This window comes from Primulina huaijiensis, chromosome 4, assembly GCF_012295235.1.
Source record: "Primulina huaijiensis isolate GDHJ02 chromosome 4, ASM1229523v2, whole genome shotgun sequence".
Lineage (NCBI taxonomy): Eukaryota > Viridiplantae > Streptophyta > Magnoliopsida > Lamiales > Gesneriaceae > Primulina > Primulina huaijiensis.
Window position 1 is genome coordinate 17,610,104 of NC_133309.1, and position 7,059 is coordinate 17,617,162.

The following is a 7,059-nucleotide window of genomic DNA, read 5'->3' on the forward strand; positions in this document are numbered from 1 at the left end:
GACGTCAGTTAGTTTTCAATTATTTAATTCATCATATATGCATCTACTTTTGAAATTTAAAGATACTAGGAAAATAAACGATCGAGACAAACTGAGAGAAATATTTCTCGTATTACTCATTAGCACGGATTACATCAAAATATTCCTCTTCTACAGCAGCCTCCCATTTTTTCAACCAACTGGTTAAAACTCCAGTGGAAGTCTTGAGGAAGCTGTCCGAATCAACAATCTGATGGAGGATTTTTCTCTCTTTCTGAAGCATTAGCTGGTAGACATGTCCATCAGTAAAGATGTCTGACCACTCGGATATGTGCAAGTATTTCCGAAATTTCTTCATTTTTGCTACTAATCTGGGGGTAGTAGCTTCTCCCGTTTCGTAAAAGAACTTCAGCCCTGGAGCTCTTCCCAATATCAAAAAATTTTATGGAAGACTTTATCTTCCATAGTAGCTTTTCGAGCCTCCAAAGTAGATTCTTTGGAAGCCTCAGTCATATCCGAAACCTTCGAGCCACTTGCACTTGCCATTATACTACTCCTTGGGTAATAATCTGGTGAGATGATGGAAAAATTGGTGGGTTACCATATATAGAGGGAAGAGGTTGATCACAGCTGTTGATCTTCGAATACATGAACGGTCAGGATAGGTATCGGAAGTTGTACCAGATAACTGAAAAGACGGGCACATATATCAGAATATCTTTATTATCATCATCGGGAACACGAAACGTTTTGGATAAGATTGAAGTTTAGGGCTTGCGTCAGCAATATCCACGTGTCAGTACACTGCAATCAATTCTTAAAATCCCAAGTGATAAGGTGATTTTCCTGACCGGGCACACGAGACCAATCGGGACAGCGAGTGGACTCTAGCCCGACTAATTAAGGAGGGAGTGATGATGCCCTGGGACGTCCCGGGTCATGGATAGGCCCTGGGACTTCATGGGCCATGAATAGTGCTCGGGTCAGGATGATACGCTCCCAGGCCGATAGCATGACAAGACGGGTTAGAGACCTGAGTCATATAATTGCTCGAAACGAAGAGAGTACAACTTAGAGAAATCACGAAGTGAGCAATCAGTCAATGGGCCGAGCTATTGGATCACCCGGGACATGACTTCCCCAAGACGTGGAATGCCCGAGCTCTTCTATAATCGCCCGAGAAGCATTCTGCTCGGTCACCTCGATATGAGTAAAGCATTTAATGGCGTCAACTTGGTAGAGCATGCGCAGCCAACCTATCTCTGACAATAACATAAATGGTTGACAAAATTAAGTGGGCTGGATGTGACTAGTATATGATTTGACATGTGAGAATATAGGGTATAAACAGCCACCCTATTATAATTAATGATCAGCGCAAGGAACGGGGTCATCATTGCAATCTTTACTATAAATATCAGGTTTTTTATTTGCATTTACTCTCCATTCAGATATTAACTCACATTGAATACTATCATTTGACTGTCCCCTTTACACACCAATCACACATTCATTACTTGACTACATTGGTTTTATTGCTTGAGTACCCTGCTGACTTAAGAATCGGAGTGGCCACGCCGGACGCCCCTCCGACGCCCATTCACGAGTTCATCTCCTTGTCTGCAGGTCACAGGGAAAGCCGTATCTCACACTACTCTTATTCCTTTCATTATCTTGATAGCAGATCCGGTGGAGCACCCGACCCGGCTCATCCATTTAACCCGGATCGCATCATCATTTTATCATATAAAAATTCATAAACATTTAAAATAATCATATTAGCATATAAAACAACATTTAGGACACTGCCATAACGTTTACTAATTTTTAGGTGTAAAATGACAGTTTTACCCATGGACGTAAAATTCTACGTTTTTGACATTTTCTAAATTTCATTGACTCTAAAATGTCCCAAATAATTATTTAAGCCTACATGAATTTTCTCATATTTTTATTTAGCTTAAATTGATGACTTTTAATTTATTCTTTAAATATAGCATATTATTGTATTTTAATCTCGAATTAAACCAAACCTTAATATAAAATTCTCAAATTAAAAACTTAGATTTTTAATAATTATTTGAGTTTAAATATAATTTTTCATAATTTTATAAAGATTGAAACTAGGCTTTTCGATTAATTCTTTAATTAACGTTTCGTGCGGCGATAAAATCCCGGATAAATCCAAAACTCGTTATTTTGATCCCAAACTTTAAACATAACACTTTTATGATTTATCCTGCCCTTGTGAGCCACCCCCGTGGACCCATGGTTTCAAATTTTTCTTCTTAAAATCTCGAAATTGACACATTGTCGAACCACTCGAGCCATTTCCCAATTTACTCAAGCCACGCCTGAGCCACCTGGAGCCAAACCTAAGCCATCCCATCCAGGCACCCTCTTGGACCATTATAACCCATAGGACATGACCTTAACTCCCAAAACCAAAGCCCTACCGAAGCTGCAAAATAGCCAAGAAACCCTCCTAGGCTACCCTTGAGCCAACTTGAATTTTCATCGAGCCATGCTCGAACCACCATGAGCCTGTAACGCCTCAAAAATTTAAAGGTCCACGCGAACTACATGCATACAATTATTAAAATATCTTGTATTTTATGTAATTGTTTTAATTGCATTAGTTAATTATGTTGTGCATATTTACATGTTTAAAATATATATTTTCTTTATGGTTGCATTAAAATGTATTTGTAAAGATTATTCGAGTTGTGATTGAGGAACGGAGACCGAGGGCTGAAAAATAGAAAGTGTTTTTATTGGTTATTTATTAGTAATTATTTAAAATAAGGGTGACACTTTTTCTTATTTTCGAAAATAAGTGATTTTGTGGTGATTTTATACGCCGAGATGTAATTTTTATCGGTGTTGGATTTTTAACAAAAGTACGAACGTTTTGGCAACCCGGCTAATAAATTCACAAATTTATTTGAGCAAAATTATTTTAATATTTTTGATTAAACACTAATGGGTTAAATGGTCCTAATTAACATGATTAATGGACATAAGCTGGCAATTAGAGTTTAATTAAGAGTTCAAGCAATATTTAAACTTAAAAACCTACCCTAAACCCCACAAAAACCCCACACCCCATACCCCAGCAATTCAAAAACACTTCCTTTCAAACTTACGGCACTCAAGGATGACAATCAAGAGGAAAGTCGAATATCCTTCAAGTTTTTCAAGCCAACGTCTTCTCGTCTCGTTCATCGATTTGTCAACGTAAAATCGTGCGTTTAATATGCAAAGGCACGCATAATTATTCCTTCCAAACATCATCACACCATAATAAGTTTTTATTCATGAATGTTATGGAAAACAAGTGTTGTATTTATTTATTTTCGTTTTTACATGAATATGAACTTTTAAAACTCGGTTGTTGTTCCAAAATCAGGTTTTTATGTTGTGGAACGGGCTGCCATGAATTAGGATGTTAAGGGGCAAGTTTTACACAAGTTTATGTGTAAAGGCCTCTAAATACGTACTTGAAAATTTGCGGAAAATTTAAAAATTTTCTTTTTAATTAATTAAAATGCCTCATTCATAAATAAATAACTGATAAAAGTTTAACCATTCAAAATGGCAGCGGAAGTAAATGTTTGTTTGAAAAATAATAACTTAGAACAATTCAACAACGAGGAAAATGTGTGAGTCAAAATGGTAAATGCTAAAAACATGAGGTCCTCGGGTTCCACTACTGCCGACCCAAGCTAGCTCACTGGTCCCCGCCCTCGGTCCCTGCATCATCGGTACCTACAACAATCAAGTCTAGTGAGTCTAAAAACTCAGCATACGTATATCGTAAATAACAAGTAATAATAAAAAAATCGCATGCGAGGTGAAAATATCATGGCATGAGTAAATATAATACGTACATAACTGAACTGAGAATCGCATCATGAATAATCAATATTACGTGCAATACTGAATTGAAAGTAGTAAGTGTAATATTTGCTCCGTAGAGCCCTGTCATAAAATAACGAGTAATAATTTTTTGTTGAGATTATGTTATACGCAAGTGACCCTCTGAACTGTACTAAACTGAACTGACCGGTAACTGACGACCAGGTGAAATAATGTACGTCTGATCAGACTAATGCCACAGTATACTGGGTTGGATCGGTAAGTAGCCACCGAGATGAACTGAACTGAACCGGTAAGTGACCACCGGGTGAAGTAATAATAACAGCAAAGTGGCCCCCAAGCAATATCACATAAATCTCAAAAAATGAATATTTTACATTTTTGCACGTAATATAATTAAATACAAAATTAAATATCCTGTATAAATTTTACCATAAGGATTGGACCGTTCCCAGGCTCGCTGCGACCTAAATATGACATGAAAAATATGCAAATGATTTACTTGACCAAACTTTGTAATTGAATCCAAAAACGAGATAATTACGCTCAACAACTTCGTATTTAATCATGACTCCGAGCCAACCCGAACCAACACCGAACCAACATTTAGTCATGATTAAAATACCCTTAAAATGATGAAATAATGCTCCTGAATTTACAGTACTCGAAATTTAGTGAATGGAGGCCAAAAACGTAAAACACTCTTTCGAGAGTCATTTTGGCACATTGCACCGTAAATTCTCGTATGACCTCTAAAATGATCTGAATCACAAACGGCCAAAAACATGACCTTACTAACTTGATGAGGCACTGTCCAGTCCAAGGCCATAGGCCAAAGGCCAAACAAGAACCCGGAACTCACCTCTGAACTTCAGCACTACTTGCTGTCAAAATACAGCAGCAGCGCTTCCGTTTCCTTGCGTCGTTTTGGAGGCTAATGGCCATTGGGGCTTGAACCACCGACCAGAACCTCTTACCAACATCCTAAGGAATGGTTGGAACCATGGATAAGGGCCCTAGGCCAGCCACAATTTGAATCACACAAGAAACAAACCATACGTCCCAATCGAGCACTAATTCTGTGCGTGGGATGTTGCAGCGGTTCTTGCTGTCATGGGCCATTCCAGTGGCCATTTGGTTGACCATGGCATGATCTAGACATCAAGAGGTAGGGTGTGAACCTGGGCTAAGGGCCAGAGGCCAACCAAGGTCCACCCCAAACCACCAAAAACCGAGATGACACATGCAGATTTCAAACAAGGGTCGAAGGGGGCTGTTCTTGTTTTTTTTATTTGAAAACCGATTCGATCATGGACCAAGCCTGAAAAGGGCAACTTGGTCATGTCTTAGATATAATAAGGAGATGTTCTAACCATGGCTATAGCCCCTAGGGCAGCCAAGATCAGAAACATCAACCCTTGACAGCAACCAAGAAAATCGAATGCAAAAAGGGACACGCTTGGAGAGTTGCTGTCATTTCTGAATTTCAGCGTGTATGGGGCTTGAACAGATGGACGAACATGATCCTAATACACCCTAACACATGTCTAAGTGCAGCCTTGAGAGCCTAGGACCGAGCCAAATCCTGCAACAATAGAAACAACAAGAAACGTGAAATACAAGTGGGAAGAGCCGAAAATTCCCGTGCAGATTTTTTCTTTGAAAGTTGCTGTCCAAATTCGGTTTTGCCATGGAAATCATGATCATGTAATGTTTAAAAATGTTAATATGACTTGATTGAAGAGTCAAAGAAAGATATAAACATGCCTTGGATTTTTGTTTTGAAAGAAAACAAACGATTACGACGGCGCGGCGCGGAAGAGACGGAGTGCTTTGTTCTTGTTTCAACTTTTCTCTCTTGTTTCTCTCGGGTTTTTTTTTTCCTCACGATTTACACTCTGAAAGATGCTCTGATCGAATTTCGAAATAATGGAGAGAAGAAATGAGTCTAGGAGATGGAGGAAAGGTTGCAAGATAAAGGAAGGAAAATATTCTTTCTATCTTCTAGTTTGTGAGATAAGGAATGATGGTGATAATAAAAGATTTTGAGGGCAATTCTAGAATGCACTTGGTCGATCTTCTAGACTAGGAGCAAGGGAGAAATTGCTTAAATAATTTATTGGTTGGAGATTTAAAGGTGGGGAGAATATCTACTTAAAACAGATTAAGGAGATAATAAACAATGAGTTGTCAACTCATTTAAATCTTTTAAAAGAAAGGAGAGGGGTGATCGATTTTTATTTATTAAAATAGGGTAGGGAATTGTTTAATTACTAATTATTGAAGAATTAAAAAGTGAGGGATTTATCTCCTAAAAATGGATAAGGAAGAAAATCAATTAAATTGTGAGTTGACAAGTTTTAAATCATACAAAGATGAGAGGGCCGAATTTGGATGATTAAAAGAGGCAAAAATATTGCTTAATTATCAATTATTGAAGATTTAGTGTGGTGGAATTATCTCCCAAGAAAAATAATAAAAAAAATGGATAAGGAATTGAATCAAGGATAAGAGTTGTAAATCAAAAAGACTAAATCTTTTAAAAATGAGAAGGGGTGGCCGAAAATCTTAAGAAAATAAAGGGAAAATATTTCTTAAATATTAAATTTTAAATCTCTAGTGTTTTATCTACCCATTAAATATTTTAGGGAATTAAGGAATTAATTATTGAACTTTATTTACTACTTAACTCAACTTATTTAGATAATTTCTTAAACCTTCTTTTACATTAAATTAACTTATTATTTAACTTAAATAAATTCTAGGGATATTTCTTAATATTAAAATTTATCTCTTTACTCCAACTCCAGTCCGGCTTCACTTAATTTACTGAAAGCTAATAATTAAACTATTGCATGAAATAAATAAATTTAAAGAAGAGAATTTAAATACTCATGCAATAAAATCATTTTAATTTAAATAATAGGAATTATGCATGACTTATACGTAGTCTAATTTACGGGTTCTACAATCCTTCCCCCCTTAAAAGAAATTTCGTCCTCGAAATTAGAACTCACCGAATAGTTTCGGATACCGACTCCTCATCTCTGGCTCAGACTCCCATGTAGCTTCTTCCTCTGAATGGTTGAGCCATTTGACCTTCACTCGCTTAACCAGCTTGTTTCGAAGCTTCTTCTCCTGTCTGTCTAAGATCTGCACCGGTCTCTCCTCATAAGACAAGTTCGGAGTGAGCTGCAACAG